Source organism: Notamacropus eugenii, chromosome 7 (genome assembly GCF_028372415.1).
Source record: "Notamacropus eugenii isolate mMacEug1 chromosome 7, mMacEug1.pri_v2, whole genome shotgun sequence".
In the NCBI taxonomy this organism is placed as follows: domain Eukaryota; kingdom Metazoa; phylum Chordata; class Mammalia; order Diprotodontia; family Macropodidae; genus Notamacropus; species Notamacropus eugenii.
The window spans coordinates 37,405,247-37,427,868 of NC_092878.1; the positions used below are offsets into that span (position 1 = coordinate 37,405,247).

The window sequence follows — 22,622 nt, forward strand, 5'->3', positions numbered from 1 at the left end:
GTCCCTCCACCCACAGAGGGACCTGCAAACCTCTCGCAAAAGGTCTGTCGCGCTGCAGACGCGGAGCCCAGCCCAGACCTGCTGCAGCAGCGGCCGCGGCACCGAGAGATACAGATCCGAGCAGGTTTCAGGGACGGGATCTCCAGTGGCTGCACAAGTCCCTCCACCCACAGGTGACGGGGGTTGGTGAGAGAGTCTCTTTGGCGGGTTGAGAGGGGAGTGGGGTGCCCCCATAATTCAGGCCCCCCCGGGAGGTAGAAGCTGAGAGGCGGCTGCAGACCTGGGCTCCCCAAGCGGGCGGGAGCCTGGATCCATTGTGGAAGGTCTGTGCATAAACCCCCTGAGGGAACTGAGCCTGAGAGGCGGCCCTGCCCTGACCTGACCACCTGAACTTAATTCTCACACTGAATAGCAGCCCTGCCCCTGCCAAAAGCCCTAAGGCTGGAAGCAGCTGGCTGGGAGGATCAGGAGGCGAGGTGGGTGTGAGGAGAATATTCAGAGGTCAAGTCACTGGCTGGGAAAATGCCCAGAAAAGGGAAAAGAAATAAGACAATAGAAGGTTACTTTCTTGGAGAACAGACATTTCTTCCCTTCCTTTCTGATGAGGAAGAACAATGCTTACCATCAGGCAAAGACACAGAAATCAAGGCTTCTGTGTCCCAACCCACCCAATGGGCTCAGGCCATGGAAGAGCTCAAAAAGAATTTTGAAAATCAAGTTAGAGAGATGGAGTAAAAACTGGGAAGAGAAATGAGAGAGATGAAAGAAAAGCATGAAAAGCAGATCAGCTCCCTGCTAAAGGAGACCCAAAAAAATGTTGAAGAAATTAATACCTTGAAAACTAGCCTAACTCAATTGGCAAAAGAGGTTCAAAAAGCCAATGAGGAGAAGAATGCTTTCAAAAGCAGAATTAGCCAAATGGAAAAGGAAATTCAAAAGCTCACTGAAGAAAATAGTTCTTTCAAAATTAAAATGGCACAGATGGAGGCTAATGACTTTATGAGAAAGGATGATATCACAGAACAAAGAGAGAAGAATGGAAAAATGGAAGATAATGTAAAATATCTCATTGGAAAAACAACAGACCTGGAAAATAGATCCAGGAGAGACAATTTAAAAATTATGGGACTACCTGAAAGCCATGATCAAAAGAAGAGCCTAGACATCATCTTTCATGAAATTATCAAGGAAAACTGCCCTGAGATTCTAGAACCAGAGGGCAAAATAAATATTCAAGGAATCCACAGAACACCGCATGAAAGAGATCCAAAAAGAGAAACTCCTAGGAACATTGTGGCCAAATTCCAGAGTTCCCAGGTGAAAGAGAAAATATTGCAAGCAGCTAGAAAGAAACAATTCAAGTATTGTGGAAATACAATCAGGATAACACAAGATCTAGCAGCCTCTACATTAAGGGATCGAAGGGCATGGAATAGGATATTCCAGAAGTCAAAGGAACTAGGACTAAAACCAAGAATCACCTACCCAGCAAAACTGAGTATAATACTTCAGGGGAAAAACTGGTCTTTCAATGAAATAGAGGATTTTCAAATTTTCTTGATGAAAAGACCAGAGCTGAAAAGAAAATTTGACTTTCTAACACAAGAATGAAGAGAACCATGAAAAGGTGAACAGCAAAGAGAAGTCATAAGGGACTTACTAAAGCTGAACTGTTTACATTCCTACATGGAAAGACAATATTTGTAACTCTTGAAATATTTCAGTTTCTGGGTACTGGGTGGGATTACACACACACACATGCACACATGCACACACGCACACATACATAGAGACAGAGTGCACAGAGTGAATTGAAGAGGATGGGATCATATCTTAAAAAAAAAAATGAAATCAAGCAGTGAGAGAGAAATATATTGGGAGGAGAAAGGGAGAAATTGAATGGGGCAAATTATCTCCCATAAAAGAGGCAAGCAAAGTGGAGGGATAAAGAGGGGATGTGAGAGAAAAACATGAAGTCTACTCTCATCACATTCCACTAAAGAAAAGAATAAAATGAACACTCATTTTGGTAGGAAAACCTATCTCACAATACAGGAAAGTGGGGGATAAGGGGACAAGCAGGGTGGGGGGGATGATAGAAGGGAGGGCATGGGGAGGAGAGTGCAATTCGAGGTCGACACTCATGGGGAGGGATAGGATTAAAAGAGAATAGAAGTAATGGGGGACAGGATAGGATGGAGGGAAATATAGTTAGTCCTATACAACACAACTATTATGGAAGTCATTTGCAAAAATACACAGATTTGGCCTATATTGAATTGCTTGCTTTCCAAAGGGAAGGGGTGGAGAGGGAGGGAGGTAAAGAAGGTGGAACTCAAAGTGTTAGGATCAACTGTCAAGTAATGTTCTTGCCACTAGGAAGTAAGAAATACAGGTAAAGGGGTATAGAAAGCTATCTGGCCCTACAGGACAAAAGAGAAGATGGAGACAAGGGCAGAGAGGGATGATAGAAGAGAGAGCAGATTGGTCATAGGGGCAATTAGAATGCTTGGTGTTTGGGGGGGGAAGGGGATAAAAGGGGAGAAAATTTGTAACCCAAAATTTTGTGAAAATGAATGTTAAAAGTTAAATAAATAAATTTAATAAAAAAAAAACAAAAAAACCCCCAAATACTGGGTCCACTGGGCATGACACTTTACTGCATAATCCTATGTATGCATGGAGGTCTAGCTACAAATTGAGCCTCGTGTGTGGGGGACAGTAAAAGATCAACCTGAGGGAAGCTGGTGGGAATTGAGTCTCTAAAGTGTATCCCAAAAGTCTTAGTGTAGCTTTGAGTTTTAATAGGTTCAAAGTTGCACTAAGACTTTTGGGACATCTTGTATTGGTAGAGGGGAGCCAGATTATGGATCATGTCCTGAATCCTGATAGTTTCACTGGCTGTCCCCCATGTCTGGAATGCTTTCCCTCCTCATCTCCACCTCCTGAATTTCCTTAAAATCCTACCTTCTACAGGAAGATTTTCCTGTTCCCCTTTAATCCCTTTCTTCTATTGATTATTTCAAATGTGTCTTTTATATAGCTTATGTACACACAGTCATTTGCATGTCGTCTCTCCCATTACACTGTGAACTCCTTCAGGGCACGAACTGTCTTTTGCTTTTCTTTGTATTCTGGTGCTTAGCAGGGTACCTGCCATATAAGAAGTGCTTAATAAATGTTGACTGACTAGAACTAAGTAGAGCCAATGAGACCATGGAGCCAAATCATAGGATCATAGATTTAGAGCTGAGATCATCTAGTCCCACCACCCCATTTTACAGATAAAAAAACTGAGACCCAGAGAAGTTCAGGGACTTGCTCCTACATGTAGCAAAGCAGGAATTTGTATTTCACTTTTCTGTCTCTAAATCCGTCTTTCTAGGGTCTCAATTTCCTTCTCTGTAAAATGAGGTGGGATTGGATGGTGTCTAAAGTCACTTCATGCTCTGCTATTTTATAAACTGTTATTATAGGCAACTCCTTGCCTCACTCTCTTGAAACTCAGTTTTCCCTTACAAGAAAAATGGGAATGAAAATACTTGAGCCGGGGTGTCCTGAGAAGAAACACTTGTGAACCTTAAAGAGCTATAGAAATGAAATTCTTGTTATTAATTAATTAATTATATTGTTGGATTAATTATTGATTATTTATATTAATTTTATATTAATATATCTATATTAGTATATTATTTATATTAATTGTTTGATTAATATTTAATTTAATGATATAAAATAATGATTAATAATAACTAATAATTAATTGATATGTTCTATTGTTCAGCAGAGTCATCTTTGTACATGAAAATAATTTCCTGCTATTTCAGGTCCTGGGCAGTGTTAGAGCCAGGAAGCAGGACCTCTCCCCTCTTCTCCCCTCCCCTTCCCATTTATTAGAGGCTTTGAACCTTCACTATCATATATTAGCTCACCTATTTAGGGGGACTAGGCATGATTTCATTGGTAAAGAGTATACCAGGTGAGGAGCACCCTCTACAAAACCACATCAACACCTTCTCAACAAGTTATAGCCTTAAAGAATTGCCTGGGGGTACTGAGAAGTGACTTGGACCAAGTCACATAGTCAGAGATAGGACTTGAACCCAGATCTTTTAAATTTTGAGGCCATTATTCTAGGCCAGGGCTTCTTAAACTTTTTCCACTCAAGAACTCTTTTCACGTTTTGGCAGCATTCCTTGGCTTTGTGTGGCATAATGGCATGCACAGAGCAAAGTGCGCATGCTTTGTCTTCAGAGCCAAGGTTGTAGTGAAGTTACACAATGCAGCATGAGCAAGCACTGCCAGAAACACCTCAGATTCATTACGCCTTTGAGTTTGAATTAATTTTTGGTCATTGTACATTCAGAAACCTTTCACTGTTGCCACTTCTTTGTAACCTACAGTTTAAGAAGTGCTGTTCTAGGCTACCGTAAGAACTCAACTTATTATTAAAAAAAAAAAAAAAGATGGCTTACCTTTCATGTAGAGCAAAGTTTTCTGGCATTAAACAAAATACTTGTAATTCTAAGAGTGACCCTCATTGCTCCTATTCCTTCAGCAGCTGCCTGCCTTTTATATCATGGGGCAGCTAGGTGGTGCAGTGGATAAAGCACCAGTGCAGTGTTCAAATCTCACCTCAGACACTTGACACTCACTAGCTGTGTGATCTTGGGCAAGTCATTTAACCCCAATTGCCTCATCCTGGGTCATCTCCAGTCATCCTGATGAACATCTGGTCACTGGATTCAGATGGATCTGGAGGAGAAGTGAGGCTAGTGACCTGCACAGCCCTCCCTCACTCAAAACAAAGTCAAGTGAAAGTCATATCATCATTTCTCTGATAGCATGGTCTTCTTCAGCAACGAAGGATGAACACGCACTTATAAACCTTTTATATCACTAGTCCTGTCTCTCTGGTGTTAAGTAATTATCTTGTTTTCCCTACCCCACTCCCTAGCCCCTCATCCTCAGGGGTACATCCCAGCTCTCAAAATTCATTCCTAATTACTTTTCCCCTCTAATGTCTTTCTACTTAGATTCCTCTGGGTAATTTATTACATTTTCAGTATAAGTTTTATCATTCCCAGGACAACTATCCAACCTAGTACCAGTATTATCATTCCCAAAGCACTTTAGCAAAGGGAAGATTTGTCAACTGTCTCTCCTTCCCAGGGAGTTTCCCAGTACCAGAAACACTCCTTCTAGGCTGGGTTGTTCCTTCTGGGGAGTTTGAATGTGTAGAGATTTACCATGCCACCTTGTGGCAGTTCTAGAAAGCAATCTTTACTCACCCTCTCTAGATGTACTCCCCCCATCTCTACATCTCCTCCATCTGCCACCTCCAAAATCCTTGAGAGATAGCTTCATCCAGTCATAAAATCACAAGAGCACTGCTAGTTAGTAACTGAGACAGGACAAGGACTCAGCCACCCTGACCTTTATGCAACCTGAACAAGGTGTGAAAGATGTACCCTATGTATATGATTGTCTGTCAGCACAAAAAAAATAACTATCAAGGGAACCCAGAGAGCCAAAATTTCTGTCAACAAAACTATGTGCCTTTCTAAGAATACTATTAAAGGTTTTCTGTTCAAACTGAACTCTGAGTAATTATGAGCAAGACAAACACTAAAGAAGGTGGGATAAGATGGGAAAATGCATCTCTTCTCACCTTGCAGAGGTAGGGGGCTATGGGTATGGAACATTATTACCTTTACTATAAGACTGGACTAATGTGTTGATTAGTTTTCTTTCCTCTTTTCTAAGAGATGGCTCTCTAGGTGGGGTGGAGGATGGGGAAATATTTGGAAATGATAATTTTGTAAAAACAAAATAAATCAATACCATTTAAAAAAGAAAATTTAAAAGAAGTATTCACCATTGTACCCCATTCCTTGTGGCACCCAAGGCAACTGCCTCACTTTCCAATCTCTCCTGATTTTCAGGATAGTGAGTCTTTCACCATGCTACATTTCCATCTGGACTCATTAATCTAAGTATCACTAAATACTTAACTAGACGTCACAGTGGATAAAGCACTGGATCTGGAGTCAGGAAGACCTGAATTCAAACCTAGCCTCACACACTTAATAGCTGTGTGACTCTAGGTAAGTTACCTAAACTCTGCCTGCCTGTAAAAGCAAGCACTCTGACATACACAGGAGGACCTGCTGTATAGGTTCTTAGATCTGCTTTTCTAAAAGGAAAGGCAATTTTTGAGGGGTCAACAATCACTTCCATCAAACATATAATTATCATTCATTTAGTTCAGGGGAAAAAAGTCAGCACCCTGAACTTCAGAGAAAATACAGAGAAATACAGATCAGCAGACAGCGCTTTCAGCTGCCTGACATAAGCAGTACATACATCACAGATCAACAGACAAATCCAACTGTCTGACCATTATATACATACGTAGTTACCAGAGAGAGAAGCACCAACATCTGGGTTTTCAAAGCTGAGGGGCTCCTTAGCAGCTGCCCAGAGTCTCCTCTGGTCAAACAAACACTTCCAATAAGTAAGCCCCAAAGTAAAACCACACCTCAGGGTACTTACACATTTTTTCAGAGCCAGAGGTTATCACAACCCTTGAAAACAAGTGCCTCATTAACAAAAGATGTAGGCCTTCCTACAAATCTTCTCAGGCCCATTAATGGGTGGGGAAGGTCTTTTAATCACATTCTATCCGGGGCACTTGATTATACTAAAACAAAAATAATAGAAGATCCTACTTTGTTTGCCATTACACTGCCTCAGTTTCCTCATCTGTAAAAAGGAGATAATAATAACACCTACCTCCCAGGGCTGTTGTGAAGAACAAATGGCATAACATTTGTAAAGCAAATCCTTATTCCCCTATTCTACATGATACCCTTTAAATTATTTGAAAAAGCTATCACATTCTCCCTTTCTCCCAACCACTCCTGTAAGTCTCTTCTCTAAGCTTATTTGACAGATAGAAAAACTGAGACCCTAGAAAGGAAAGCAACTTGCCCAAAGTCACACAGATAATCATGGGCAGAGCCAGGACCTCAGTTTGTCTTCCTCAGATGGACAACTAATTCTAGATCACAGAATTCAAAAGGGCATGAAAAGGAAGCTGGAGTTCGAGCAAGAACATGCCAAGGGGAAGTAGCATGCCAAGGAAGCAACCTGAAAACAGCATGACTTCGGAGTCTAATTCTGTGTGTGTGTGTGTGTGTGTGTGTGTGTGTGTCTGCGTGTGTGTGTGTGTGTGTGTGTGAGAGAGAGAGAGAGAGAGACAGAGACAGAGAGAGACAGAGACAGAGACAGAGAGACAGAGACAGAGGAAGAAGAAAAGAGAAGAGGGGAGATGGGGAAGGGAGGGGAAGAGAGGGGAGAGAAAGAGAAAGGGAGAGTCTGCATGTGTGTTTCTGTGTGGTAATAGAGCATTCATTCTAGCCAAGGGTTCCTGGGATATTTCACATTAGACTTGCTGTAGGGCTGCCTTATTCACAGAGGCCTCCAACCCAATAAAGCCCCTGTCCACATGTTGCCTGGCAACCATCATTCAGTAAAACTCTGCTGCCTTAAAAACTAAAAATCAATTTCCTTTATGACACTGGCCAGAACGCCAATAAAACCTCCAAGGTTAAGAGCTAGAGCTTCATGGCTGCATTTCCCTTCTGTTGCTGCTAGGCAGGGATTGAAAGGGGCAAGATCAAGGGAAGGGGATCCAAGCCTCAGAGGCAAACTCTTAAACATGAACGTCTGCTCTCCTGGACACGTCAGTATGTCAGTCCCTCTTCAGCTTTCCCTGGACTATTGTAATAGCCTTCCAAGGGATTTCCTGCCTTCTTCCTTCCCTTCTCTAATCCATTGTTCACAAAGCTGCCCAAAGCATCTTTCCAGTTACCTATGCCACTTTCCTTCTCAAAAACCTTGTGATTTAGGGCTAACTCCCTCATTTTACGGATGATGAAATAGAGACCCAGTGATGTAAAATGACTTATCCAAATTGAATTTAATGTAATTGGCCTATTCTCCTACTAGTAAGTTCCTTTGGGTGGAGACCATGTCATCTTCTTTGTACACTGATTAGCACTCAGCACAGGGTCCTGACCATGGGAGGCACATAAATAAAGAGGCAGCTGTGATACAATGAAATGAAGCCAGAAGATCTGGACTGGGGTCTTGGCTCTGTTACACTTACTGCATGACTGTGAGTAATTCATCCTCTCTGATCTCAGCATCCACATCTGTAAAATAGGTTTGGTGCTTCCATTACTTACCTACAGGGTTGTTGTGAGTAAAGTGCCTTAGAAATGTTAGCTTTTATTATGAATGCCACAATGCTTTATATATGCCATTCCACGTAGATGTAATAGAGTATGTAATATAATTGAATGCAAACAATGATTCATATATTATCTATGTTGCATAACATTTATGTATTTTATTAATATATTATATATGCAATATCTATGCCTTGGACACTTACTAGTTACGTGACCCTCAGCGAGTCACTTAACCCCGTTTGTCTCGGTTCCTCATCTGTAAAATGGAGACAAACCAGAAAATGTTAAGCCACTCCAGTATCTTTGCCAAGAAAATCCCATGGACAAAGTCCATAAGGTGACGTGGCATTGGACTCTACTGAATGACTAAACAAGAGTATGTAAGCAATATACACGTAATCCAGTAATATATATAATAGAGTACACTACAATGTTTGTACATATATTATGTATAATCCACTTACTATAATATGTAGTATATATCTATGCATATACATATATACATATATGTGTGCATATATACATGCGTGTGTTTCTGTGTAGTGGGAGGCAGAATGACAAAGAGCTAGCCTCAACCTGACATCTGGGTTCCAACCCCACCTCTGACCCATGCTGACTGTGATCCTCTATGTGCTCTAGGCGTTTCTCTGAGAACGTAAAAGTGCTGACCTGCGTTGCTCAGAGTTTTCTCACCTGGAAGTTACCTATACCAATGAAATCACAGGTCCAGGCTCCATTCCTATATAATATGGAGGCAGCTGGTGGCTCAGTTGGACTGAGTACTGTGCCTGGAGCCAAGAAGACCTAAATTCAAATCCAGCCTCACCGTGTGACCTGGGACAAGTCATTTCACCTCTGTCTGCCTCAGGTTCTTCAACTATAAAATGAGGAAAATAAAGCAGCTGCCTCACAGGGTTGTTGTGAGGATCAAATTTAGAGAACATTTGTAAAGTGCTTAGCATGGTGCCTAGAACACGGTCTGCTCTTAATAAATGTTATTCCATTCCTGCTACTGCAGGGTGTATATATACACATATATGCTCCCTGTAATACATGTGTGTAATTATATACATATATTTGAATAAGTGTTATATATACAAATATGTATACAGGCATAGCTTTCTGCTCAGAGGATGCTGCAGATGATAAGCCTAGGTGAGGACAGTCCAGAGGGCATCTTAGGGGAGGCAAGCTAATTCATTAGTCATTCAAGCCAACTAAGCTTTTAGCATTAAACCTGTATATCTTCCTTGCCATCACTTATTCCAGTAATGAAAAGCAATTTCATTAAGTGCCTGATTCAATCCCTGGACCTCAAGGATTCCACTTAATGTTACCCATCATGTAGTTTGCTTCTACTGTTCTCTTCTTTTCTAGAAAGCAGCCTCTTCTCAATAGATCCCTGATGAGTTGTGGTATCAGAGCCAATGATTGTAATACCTCTTTAGCTTTCAACAAGGAAGATAGGAGTATACACAACTTCTGATTAGCAAAGATCATTGGGTGAATCTATTGGCAAAGGATTAAAAGCTGGGAGGGACCTCAGGGATCATATAGTCCAGGGGTGGGGAACCTGAGGCCTCGAGGACACATGTGACCCTCTAGGTCCTCAAGTGCTCCAAACTTCACAAAACAAATCCCATTTATATGGGATTGACAGTGGATAAAATTTTGTGTTTGGAGTTTCCTTCCAAGTTAACTCATATTTCACTTGTCATCCCTGATCATGCCACAGGTGAGGCTGTTGTTCGGTTTGGAGATGGATGTTCAGTTTGGATCCATCTATTTTAATCCAAGTCCCATTCCTTCCAGGAAGTTGTTCCCTTGGGTAGTGGAAGTGACTTGGAGCATGAGGAGTCTGAATGAGAGGTTCTAAGAGTGATATTACCAATTCCCAGCTTGCTTCAGATTCAGACCATAGAGGCCAGTGGAATCTGGGTGGGATGTCCTGAGAGGATCATACAGAAGCATCTGCAAATTCTATTTGTTCTGTGTAGTTTGGATTCAGTCAAAAGACTGCCCTCAAGGACCTAGAGGGCCACATGTGGCTTTGAGGTCACCAGTTCCCCTGCCCCTGATCTAGTCTAATCCCCTCATTTTATGGATAAAGAAATTGGTCTCCAAAGATGGGAGGTGACTTGCCCAAAGTCACTTGCTACTAATTGATGGAGCTGAGATTTGATCCAGATCCTCTGACTCCAAGTTCAGTGCAAACTCTACTGTTCGGAGTTATTATTTTATTATCTAAGCACTTACTATGTTCCAGAAACTGTGTTAAATGCCTGGGATACTATAAATATTAGTAAGACCTAAGGTCGCCATCGGTTGTGTTACAGTTGGCTATTCTCATATTCCCCCTACCTTAACCCCCTGTATCAGCAAGCACCCCAACATACACAGGGGACCTGCTATCACAGGTTCTTTAGATCTGCATTCATAAAAGAAAAGGCAACTTTTGAGGGGTTAACAATCACATTGATTAAGCACAGATATCAGAGAAAATCAAAGTCAAAATTTCAGAGAAATCAAAAATCTACAGACAGCGCTTCCAAACTGCTTGACCATTAACATACATGCATCTATTCCAGAGAGGGAAGCACCAACATCTGTGTTTTCAAAAAGCCCTGGGGAGGGGGTTATCGGCTTCCTAGAGTCTCATTTGGCACACAGGCCTTCTTCCAAAAACTAAGCCCCCAAAGTAAAACCTAACTCTCAGAGTACTTATACACTTTTCAGACCCAGAGGTCATAATCTTCTGACTCAGTGCCTCAACAGAAAAAATAAAAGGTACTTGTGACCCTCCTACAAAACAACTCTTCCAGTCTAGCTTTCCTCAATGGGCAGACCCATCCATGGGCAGGAAAGATTCTCTCCAATCACATTATTCAATCAGAGGCACTTTTAGTAAAACAAAAACCGCAAAATATCCTACTTTGGTTGCCATTACACCCTCTCATATTCTCTGTTATAACCAAATTAGACTGTTCTCATCCCTTGTTACATACCTTGTGTTTTCCTACCTCTGCACCTTTATTCCCCAAACAAACATAGCTATTGAACACTCACTGGCAGAAATCAGGTTTAGACCAACATCTATATACCATATAACACAAAAGACTCAAAATAAATTCTTACTCTTAATATAAAAAGGCACACCAGAAAAAAAAATGGAAAGAGACCAAATAAGGTATCTTTTGCAACTAGTGGTGAGGAGGAAAGATTCTTAACCAAATAAAGAAGATCACAAAAAATAGATCATTTCAATTAAAAATCATAAGAAAGGAAGGTGAAGATTAAAGAAACACAAAAACATATATAAATATAGTTGGGGGAGGGGGTTTGAGGAATTAATTCCTGTCCAACCTACTAGCTCAGGGTATAATCACAGAAAGTAAGAGGCAGATAATTAGGGGTTAAACTATAAAGACTTTTCTAACCCTAACTTTTTTTAAAAAATGAGAAAAGTTTCTTGATTAAATTAGAAGATGCAGCTGAATTGGTTAGCTGAATATTGGCCACATCTCTGTTGGACCTTAAGGAGCTGGCAACCAGTTCAGACAGGAGCCAGAAAGTTAAAGAACCCAAAGAAGGAACTGCTCTTCACCCCCTGAAGCTGGGGGGTGGGGTGGGAGAGGAGGAAGAGGAAGAGATCTTTCTTCTCTCCCTGCCATCATCCATGTTTTTAGTATAAACCTCACAATGCACTCAAGAACCTATCCTAGAACCTTTCCCTATGGAGGAAAGATGACCTGGTCCCATTAGATCCTCTCTGAGGTTATCAGGAAACTCACAGCTGTTCAAACAGTGACCAAAGGAGAGCACAGCCTAAAGAACATTTCATGCCCAAGCTCTTCAAGAACCAATTATGGAAAAGATAGGAAATCATAACAAAACTGTCTGACATTTTTATTAAGCATTGTAGTTTACAGAGCCTTTCACATCTGTCACCTCATTTGATCGTTTCGACAACAATCCTGAGTCAGACTATTATAATTCTCATTTTACAGATAAGGTGTAGAGGGAAGGAATTACTTGCCCAAGGTCACCTTACTATCAAGTGGCAGAACCGAAACTAGAACCCAGACTTCTGCAGTGGGGTTTAGGAAAACAGCACGGATTGGGATACTGGAAACCATGATTCTCATCGTGACTCCGTTAACTGCTGACTTAGGACAGATCACTTAATATCTCTAGACCCCCTATTAACAGTGTGTTCCAGTAAATATTTGATAATCTCTATCCAAAAACGCCTGGTGCACTTTTAAGTTTGATCTGCATTATTAGTATGTTCTCTATCACTTTATGAAGTTTAAACAACCAACAGAACAAAGGTGTAAATGCTGAAACTAAAAATTTAACAAGCGATTCTCAGGAGCCAGCATCCCCCTGCCAATATCTCTGCTGGAATATGAAGAGGCTGGGGGTAGGGATGGGGTGCGTGTGCAATAGATGACCCCTAACTTTCTCTGGCTCTGTATTTTCCACTCTTTCTACTGTACTGTTACCTCTAGATAACTGTGGCCTCTACCCCAAAATGAACCAAATGCCTGCTGAATTCCAAGTAACTGAGATAAACAGCAAAGGAAGAAGCTTGGCTTTCACAACCTTCCATTTTCTGGTTCCTCCCTATGTGAACAATCCACATCTCCCCCACATGGATAGAAAGATCATTGTGATGTTGCAGTTGCCTTGGCCTATCTGCCTCTGTCCCATGCTTCCCAAAAGAATAGCCAGTGACAAATAGGATTGACTCAAGACTGGCTATTTTACTAGCAGACATATAGTAGAATTTGTTTAAACAGTGCAAAGTCTGGGTGAAATATAAAATGTTTAATCAGCAATCCCATGTTTGGATGAGTCTTAAGTCTGAGTCTCTCAAAAAAGTATAACTATACTTATAGGTTAAGTTACTGAATTGTTTTAAGTATTACTGTTACTTCATTTTGGTGAGAAGCTTCTTTTTTATGTTTCAGCATTCCTTTTTTTGTGAAGAAAATGAATTTGTACCTAGTACAAATTGTATATTGAGTATCTACTTCTTCTGGGGAAACCTTAGATGTCACATCTTAGGCTATAAGTAAATCATTGCCAGGACATTCCCAGGTGAACATTCATCAGACAAAGAGTGTGAAAAGTGGGTATCTAGAATTCCTGTCATTACAAGTCTTGATCTCACAAGACTGAATGAGTTAGGACCATGTACCAAGATACAGAGTTAAGAGGGGCCCAATAGGGAGAGGGAGTTGATTCAGTATCCCAGGCCCTTGACCCAAGAGTGATTGCTTTACATTAATCAAAAAAGTCCACAGAGGAATTTGAGGGTCAGAAAGAGAAGGACCATCCTATATGAGGTTTTTCTTTTCTCCCTTAGGTTCTAAAATAAATCATTTGAAAATGTCTAAATCTACAGGCGGTTTTTGGAAGGAGTAATTTCTAATCCTCTATCCTTCCCCTACTCCTTAAGTACCAAATAAGAGACAGAGGTAATTAAAAAAGATAAAACATTATATGAAATTTGAAATTTCTGCATAGATAATGCACCTATGATAAGAAGAGAAGTGGTTGAATGGGAAAAAAATCTTTGGATCAAATTTGTCAGTAATGGTTTAGTATCCAAGATATGTGTATGTGTACACTCACATACACATGTACGTGTAATATAGCAGTATATTGGTAATAATTACATCATATTGTATACATGTTATATATAGTAATACCCAGATTACTAATAACTATTCCCCACTAGAGGAGCGGATAAGTTGCCAAAGGATATGCAAAAGAATTGAAGTGTATTCACAACCACCTGAAAAAAATGCTCTAAATCACTAATAAGAGAAATGCGAAAACACTTCATATGTTTTTGGACTGTTTTGATGTATCAATTAGCTGTGCTCATTTTCCCCCCACTTTAAAACAATATTATTTGTTGTATTGGGATGGCTCTCTGCAATAGGGAGGGGAAAAGTTATTAGGAATAACTATGATGATATCAGAAACAGAAGATATTAATAAAAACTTATTTTTTAATTTTAAAAGAGTTTAAGAAAACTGTTTTAAGAAGAATAATGCTGTATATAGCGCAACCATAGAGGATTTGGGTGGGGGGCTGCAGAGGGTCGAGTTGGTGGAACAGAAACTGCTTGTGATGGTAGTAACAATGACAGATATAATACAGCACTCCTCTCCCCACTGGATGTGTAACAACAGCTCACATTTATGTAATAAGAACAATCTTAAAATAAAGCTATTAATGATAAATCTTTAAATAGATCTTTAGATCTTAAAATAAAAATAACTCACCTTTACATAGCACTTTAAAATTTATAAAGTTCATTTTTACGATAGCACTACCAAGGCTGTTACATAATATGTGTTTTTATTTATATAAAAAGTATTATTCCCCAGTTTAGAGATGAGTAAGCTGAGACTCCGAGGTTGAATGATTTGTTCTAGGTCAGTAGTAAGCGTGGGATCCAAGAAAGAGACTTCAAGAAGTCATCTGGTCTAAGCGTCCTGCCTTTAGGAAGCAAGGCATTATTATCCCCCATTTTATAAATGAGGACACTGAGGTCCAGAGAAATAAAAAGATTACTTCTAGCCACAATCTAGTAATTGAAAGTTCCAGGACTCTAACCTAGGTCTTCTGATTCTCCTTGCAGAAAAGAGTCCTGCCATCTCTACCACCACTAATATGAACTGCCACTGTCAGAGGAGTAAACCAACCTATCTGTAGTAAGAGGGAGAGACAGGAGGCAGTGAGTACAAGCCAGGTCAAACCATTTCATCTACCATCTCCTTTCATATTATGGTAGAAATAGCCCAAGACTGAGTGGAAGAACCTTGGAAACAGTGGTGCTCCCAAACCATTGGCTCTGCTTTCAGCTTGAGCCTTTAATCATGGTTGAGGAGAGCAGTCTTTGTAGAGAAGGGCCTCCCCCCCATCCACACTACTACCAACACCAATTACCAACCAATTGCCACCTATGAGTAGAAAAGCTGAGAATCCTGGGAACCCCCAATTTATCAAGTGATTCAATATGAGAAACTACTATCATTTTATTCTTGGAAACGACATTAGGAAGATTCACTACCATCTGCTTTCCTATTGAACCCTAAGGACCAGAGGCCCTTTCCTTTTGACTTGTAGCTGATACCTCCTACATCTCTCCCAATTAGAATGTGAGCTTCCTTGAGAAAAGAAAGGCTGTTTTTTGCTTTTCTATTTGTATTTTTAGCTCTTAGAACAACACAAGTGCTTAATAAATGCTTTTTCATTCATTCAGATTCCAAATCTATTGTTCCTTTGATTGTAGAAGAGGCAGAAAGTTCACCAAGGCCACACACAGAGGCTAAAAGGAATGTGTGGAAAAGGCAGATAATCCCATTTAGTTTTCTGTGAGAGGACAGTATATGAGCCTCAGGACTGTTGTGCCTTCTCACGTCTCAACTATCTCCCGCCCTGGCTTTCTCAAAGCTTGGGCCCAGCGTCATCGTGCCTGAATATACTGGTCCTTACTCTTGTAAGAGCCCTTGTGATTTGGTATTGGACAACTGGACCCTTCCATCGAGTTCCCAGGTGCCCCTCGGGGCCGTCTGGGTGGAGGGGAGATCGCAGTTCTGTGGCTATGGACTAAGCCTTAAGTCCTATAAGAAAGGAAGACTGAGGGTTGGAGGAATGAGGGGAGGAAAGTATGGAGGGGAGGGGAGACATCCCTGCCAGGCTGTGAATATCAAAGGGGGAGTGAGGGAACAAACAGTAGCAGCTGGAATCGCTGGCACCCAAATTTCCTGTATGGGCCCTGACAAAAGCATCGACTGAGTCATGTTTCCTGACATATTAATCAAAACATTTTCCATGGGAGAAAAGGAGCCTTATGGTGTTTGCTTTAACAGAGAAAGAAAAACACTGGGCAACCTCCCATTCTGTGATGGCCTACCCTCATTTCCTCTCTTTTTATTTGAAAGTTAAGGTTGTAGGGTTCTTGTGCTTCCTCCATTCCCCCTCGTCCCTCTTCTTTTAGGGAAAGGGAGATAACAGATACAATAAGACGTAGAACCCAGTCCAAAGGTCATTTGTGCACTGCTTCATTTCTATTTTGTATCCCCACTGCCTACTACAGTACCTGGCATAGAGGCTTAATAGGTGCTTGTTAATCGATTCATTAATTAGGCTTCCCAGGGAACACGAGCTATCAAAGAACCTAGAATCTCATCATTGGAGGGGCTCTTATAGGTTGCCTCATCCAATCTTTAAAATTCATTTCTGTGGGAGTAGTCTCAGTGTGAATGCAGATGGATCACCCATGTAGAAAGCCTCATTTTAAAAAAAAATTATCATATACTTTGTGGCCATCTGCTTCTAAATTCAGCTGTAGCTCCAGGACTATAATCCCCAATATTCAAGCCATCTCATTACTTCCATTATTTAGGAGCTAGAAGAGGCCTGGGAGACCCACTAGTTCAACTCCATTTTCATACGAGTAAACTAAAGTCCAAAGGGATTTGACCAAGGTCACACAATGACAGAGGTGGAATTTGAGCCTAATTCCTCTGACTCCAAATACAATACTCATTTTACTAGAAAAGACAACTAATTTCAGCACCTGGGGTGGTTTCTTTTTAAGTGTTTTCCCAAGAATGACTCCATGTAGTGCAAGTACCCCCATTTTACAGATGAATAAACTAAGACTCATAAAGGTAAAACAACTTGCTTTAAGTCACATGGCTAATTAATGAATGTTGGAACTGAGACTAGAACCCAGATCTCATAATTCCAAGTCCAGTACTTTATAGTGTACCATGCTGCCTCTTATGAAACTTTACCAATATATCCTGCAGAAAGGACCCTGAATGTGGGATGGAAATAATGGGGGTCCAAAGTCAAATGCTACCTAAGGTCCAAACTATTCTGAAAGGTCATAGTAGAGTTGAGCTTTAGAAGCAATTCTGGAATACACAGAAGCAAACGAACTCAGTAGCTTAGAATCTAATAAAACCAAAGATTCCCAGCTATTGGGGCAAGAACTCACTATCTGACAAAAACTGCTGGGAAAACTGAAAAGCAGTCTGGCAGAAACTAGGCATAGACCAATATCTCACACCAAATAACAAGATAAGCTCAAAATGGGTACAGGATTCAGACATAAAAGGTGATATGAGCAAATTAGTAAAGTATGGGGAAAATTGCCTGTTACGTTTATGAGTAGTAGAAGAGTTTATGACACAAGCAAAGCATCTGTGACCAAAAGAAAAGTTCATAGGAGGTAAAATGGATAATTTTGATTAAATAAAATTGAAAAGTTTTTGTATAAAAAAATCCAGTGAAGACAAAGTTAGAAGAAAAACAGGAAACTGGTAAAACACTTTTTTCAGCAAACTTCTAAGATAGAAGTCTCATTTTTTGAATATATAGGGAACTGAACCAAATTTATTTAAAAATAAAAACAAGCAATGTTCCCTAATTAATAAATGGACAAAGGATATAAACTGTAAGTTTTCAGAGGGGGAAATCAAAGCTATCAATAATCACATGAAAGAGTGGTTGAAACCACTAATAATTAGAGAAATGAAAATTAAAACAACTCTGAGATACTGCCTCACACCCAGCAAGATAGGCTAACATGACAGAAAAGGAAAATGACAAATTCTGAAGAGGATGTAGAAAAAATGAAACACTAAAGCACTGTTGGTAAAGTTGAGAACTCTTCCAACCACTCTGGAGAACAATTTGAAACTATGCCCAAAAGGATTATAAAACTGTATATACCATATTGTGTGATGATCAGCAATGAATAACTTAGCTCTTCTCAGCAATACAATGATCCAAGACAATTCCAAAAACCTCATGATGGAAAATGCTGTCCACATTCAGAGAAGGAACTGAGGTAGTCTAAAATGCAGATCAAAGCATACTATTATCACTTTTTTTCCATTTTTTTTTCCTTTTGGTCTGTTTGTTCCCTCAAAACATGACTAAGATGGAAATATGTTTTACGTGATTGCACATATATAACCTATATCAAATTGCTTACCCTATTAGGGAAGTAGAAGGAAAGGGGAGAGGAGAAAAATTTGAAACTCCAAAAAGTTTTTTAAATGAATGGTAAAACCTGTGTGTGTATGTATATGTGTATGTAAATGCATGGGGCGGGGGAGCACAGGGTGAAATGAATATGAAGGCATGATATCTAAAAAAGAAAATTAAGTGTTGAGAGGAATGTACTAGGAGAAAGAAAGAGAAAGGGAGAGGTAGAATGTAGTAAATCATCATAAAAGAGGCAAGAAAGAGCTTTTATAGTGGAGGAGAAGAAAGGGAAGATGAAAGGGAATAAGTGAACCTTCCTTTCATCAGGTTTGGCTTCAGGAGGGAATCACATACATACTCAGTTGAGTATGGAAGTTTATCTTACCCTATAGGAAAGCAGGGGGAAGGTTTAAGAGAGGGGGATAATAGATGGGATGGCAGATTAGGAGAAGGTGTAATCAGAAGCAAACATTTTGGTAGAGGGAAAGGTCAAAGGAGGGAATAGAATAAATGGGGGGTGGGATAGTATAGAGGGAAATATAGTTAGTCTTTCATAACATGACTGTTATGGAAATGTTTTGCATGGCTACACATGTATAACCTATATCAAATTGCTTGCCTTCTCAATGAGGGTGGATGGGGAGGGGGGAAGGGAGAGAATGTGAAATTCAAAGCTTTAAAAAATGAATGTTAAAAATTGCTTTCACATACAACTAGGAAATAAGATATATAGGCAATGGGGTATAGAAATCTATCTTGCCCTATAGGAAAATAGAAGGGAAGGAGGAGGGGGGAGTGATAGAAGGGAGGGAAGACTGGAGGAAAGGGTGATCAAAATACATGCTGTTCTGGAGTGGGGGTGGGGGGAGATGGGGAGAAAATTTAAAATTCGAAATTTTGTGGAAGTGATGTTGAAAACTGAAAATAAATAATTTTTAAAAAACAGACCAAGGACAGATAATTTAAGAATCATTGGACTTCCTTAAAGTCATGACAAAAAAAAAAAGAGCCTAGACATCATATTTCAAGAAATTATGGGGGAAAAAACCTAAAAACTTGCCCAGATCCTTTAGAACTATAGGGTAAAGTATAAATAGAAAGAATTCATTAGTTATCTCCTGAAAGAAACTCCCAAATGAAAACTCCTAGGAACTTCAAAGTCAACATTCAAAATTTTTAGGACAAAGAAAAAGTATTGTAAACAACTGGAAACAAAGAAGTCAAATACTGGAAAATCATCATCAGTATCACACGATTTAGGAGTTACAACATAGAAGAGTGGAAAATATGGAATATAATATTCCAAAAGACCAAAGTTATAGACTTACAACCCCAAATATAACTTACCCAGAAAACCAGAAAATAATCAAATGGGGGGATTGGAATTGAGAGTAGTAAATGGATCTTTAATGAAAGAATTTCCAAGCATTTCTGATGAAAAGACTGAATGAAAACTTTGAAATACAAACATGGGAGTAAAGAGAAACATAAAAATGTAAACATAAGTGTTTACAATTAAAAAACAATAAAGGATTTGAATTCTAATGGTGAAGGGAGGGCAGTTACAGAGATCCATAATGTCAGCAGGGAAAGGGAGTCAAATGAGATGGAGGGCTTTGGTATAGTTTTTTGTTGTGTTATGATGGTCTTCAAAGAAGAAAGGGAAGGAGGGGGAACAAAGGATACACTAGATAAGGGGAAGAAGAAAAGGGGGAACCTATCTGACATAGGGTGTACAAGTAATAATATACATAAAAAACAAAGGGATGGGCAGAATTGGCACTTAAAACTGATAAACACTGAAGTGAGTATTAGTACAAGGAGTGCAGTTTATACTATGATAACAAAATACGCATTTTTGAAATATTTAAGTACTCAGATTAAGCGATGATTAACCATAATTACAAAGGGTCAATGATTTGGAATGCTGCTACCTCCTGACAGAAAGGTGATGGACTAGATAGGCAAACTCAGACTCATTTTAGGGAATAGCTAATGTGGGAATCTATGGCCTATGCACATTTTTTTCCTTTTCCAATAAAAGAAAATTGTGATAGAGAGAGAGGATAGATGCTTATTAACTGAAAGGAAAGAAATTCTTAAGAGCATATAATCTAAACTTTTACAGAGGAGAAAATTGAGCCTTAGAAAAGGTAAATGACTTGCCTTAGGTCACATCATAAATTATTAGCCAAGTTAGGATGAGATTCCAGGTATCCTGACTCCCAATCTCTTACTTTTGAATTTGTTTTTACTCATAGGCCCCGCTTCCAGACCGATCTCCCTCAGAAGACACAAGCAACCTTTCCAGGAAAATGTCTGTTACATAGAGAGAGGCCAACCTGTACATTCTTTTGACGCACTTAGGAAGACATAAAGCTTTGTTTCCCAGCAGTCTTTGGAATAGAAAATGTTTTGGCAAAAATAGTTGCAGCAGGTAGAACTCTCATTCAAAAGGAACTGGAACACAAATCAATTATGACTTTCATCAATTTTGAGAGAGATTTGACAACTTCTCTGGGAAACCAATTCCCTCATTTAGAAACCACCTCTGGAAATTTTACCATAAGGCCTCCTCTCTGTTAATCTTCTGTTTTGTAGCCAGAGAAGCTATAATACAGGTGGACTCCATCTTTTCCACAGTAACTTTTCATAGAAATTATTGATACTATTACAATTATTGTTTCATTATGATAATCCATTAAGCTGGAAAGAGGATTGCATATTATTTGTGTTGTCCCTACTCCTGATGATTTTCTAAAAGGACCAATCTTACCCAGTGGGATGTAGACTTGGACAATCAGTCAACAAGAATTTAGTAAATCCTTACTATGTGTTAGGTACTGTGTCGTGCTGGGGATATAGAGAACGGCAAAAAGACAATTCCTACCTTCAGGCACCTTACAGTCTAAAAAGGGAGACAACATGTAAATGAATAGTTACATACAAGATTCATATGGAGGAGAAGAATTATAAAATGTTAAAGCTGGAAGAGCCCATCTAGTCAGAAACTGAGGTCCAAAAAGGTATTGTGGTATGCCTGTGGTCCCTCAGCTGATTTAGTGGCATGATTGCCACTAAAGCCCAGGTCTGAAAACATAAATGATAGGGATAGAAGAGACCTTGTGATATAGAATTTTTGAGCCTCTCTCTTTGGACTCCTTGGAAGAGAATCCAATGTTGGGAAAGAGTTATTTTAAAAAATAAAATACCCCCATAAAGTCAATATAACACATTTTTCCATTCTCTGAACCTCTTTAAAGTTTTAGAGGATAGAGCCTCATGAACACTGAAGTCCATCTTTAAGTTCACGGTTTCTATAGGCTTATACCTCTCAGAATAATCCTTTTTGTCACTGCTTTTAAGGCATAAAGAATAATGGTAATAACAGCTGATATTTATATAGCATTTTAAGTTTTTTAAATCATTTTGTACATAGTATTTCATAGGCCTCCTATTGCATAATTCAAATGGCCTGAATTTTTGCCAGTTGCTGAGGTTCTCCCTGCCAAATGAATTGGAATTGTTTAGACTGTTCCCACCAAGATTAATTGTTATTATTGATGAGTTCAGTAATGCCAGTGAGGTTCAGGAGAGGCAAGTTTTTTGAATGGGAGCAGTTCCAAGTACAGAATGGAGACATAGAAGACAAGCCTAGGTTGAGTGGTATCATGAGGACAGAAAGGAGTTAACATCAGGACACTAGGTGGCTACAGATTTGGAGGAGGGGAAAAGACTGGGATTCTTAGTACACAGGAAGCAGCCCTGATCTGAGGATTACGAGACTTGGATTCTAGTCCTAGCGTTAAACTAGATAGGCAACTTTAAACAATTCACTTCCTTTTTTCTGGGACTCACTTTCTTCATCTGTACAGTGAGGGGATTGATTTCTCTCATCCCCAAGATTCCTTTCAGTTCTACAACTGTATGTTTTTATGTCTGAGAATTCTCTTTTCTAAGGTTCCTTGCAGTTCCTCTGCTCTCTATTCGAACATTCTTCCTTTCAGCTAATAATAGCTAGCATTTATGCAATGCTTTACAAGTGTGATCTCATTTTATCCTCACAAGGACCCTAGAAGGTAGGTGCTATTATTATCCCCATTTACAAATGAAGAAACTCAGGCCAAGAGAAGTCATATGAGCTAAGTTAGTATCTAAGGCAGAATTTGAACTCCAATCTTTCTGACTCTAAACTCCTTCCTCCTACCACTTTGGTATCTAATTGTTCATACCTCCTAATATTATTTGTTCTAAGATGCCTGCCAGTTCTAATATTCTGTGATTCATGTTTTAACACTCTATTTTGAAATTTCTAATAGTAAAAAATGCTGAAAATGGAA

At 39.6% G+C, this 22,622-nt stretch overlaps 1 protein-coding gene across 1 annotated transcript in view; it reads left to right on the forward strand.

The window, feature by feature from the left end:
* ITPK1 (inositol-tetrakisphosphate 1-kinase) overlaps nt 1–22,622 on the forward strand; it is a 416,475-nt gene extending 393,853 nt beyond the window's left edge. Inside the window, exon 14 of the transcript XR_011970463.1 lies at nt 20,544–22,622. The gene's annotated coding sequence lies outside the window, so the exon portion shown is untranslated. The remainder of the gene's footprint in view (nt 1–20,543) is intronic.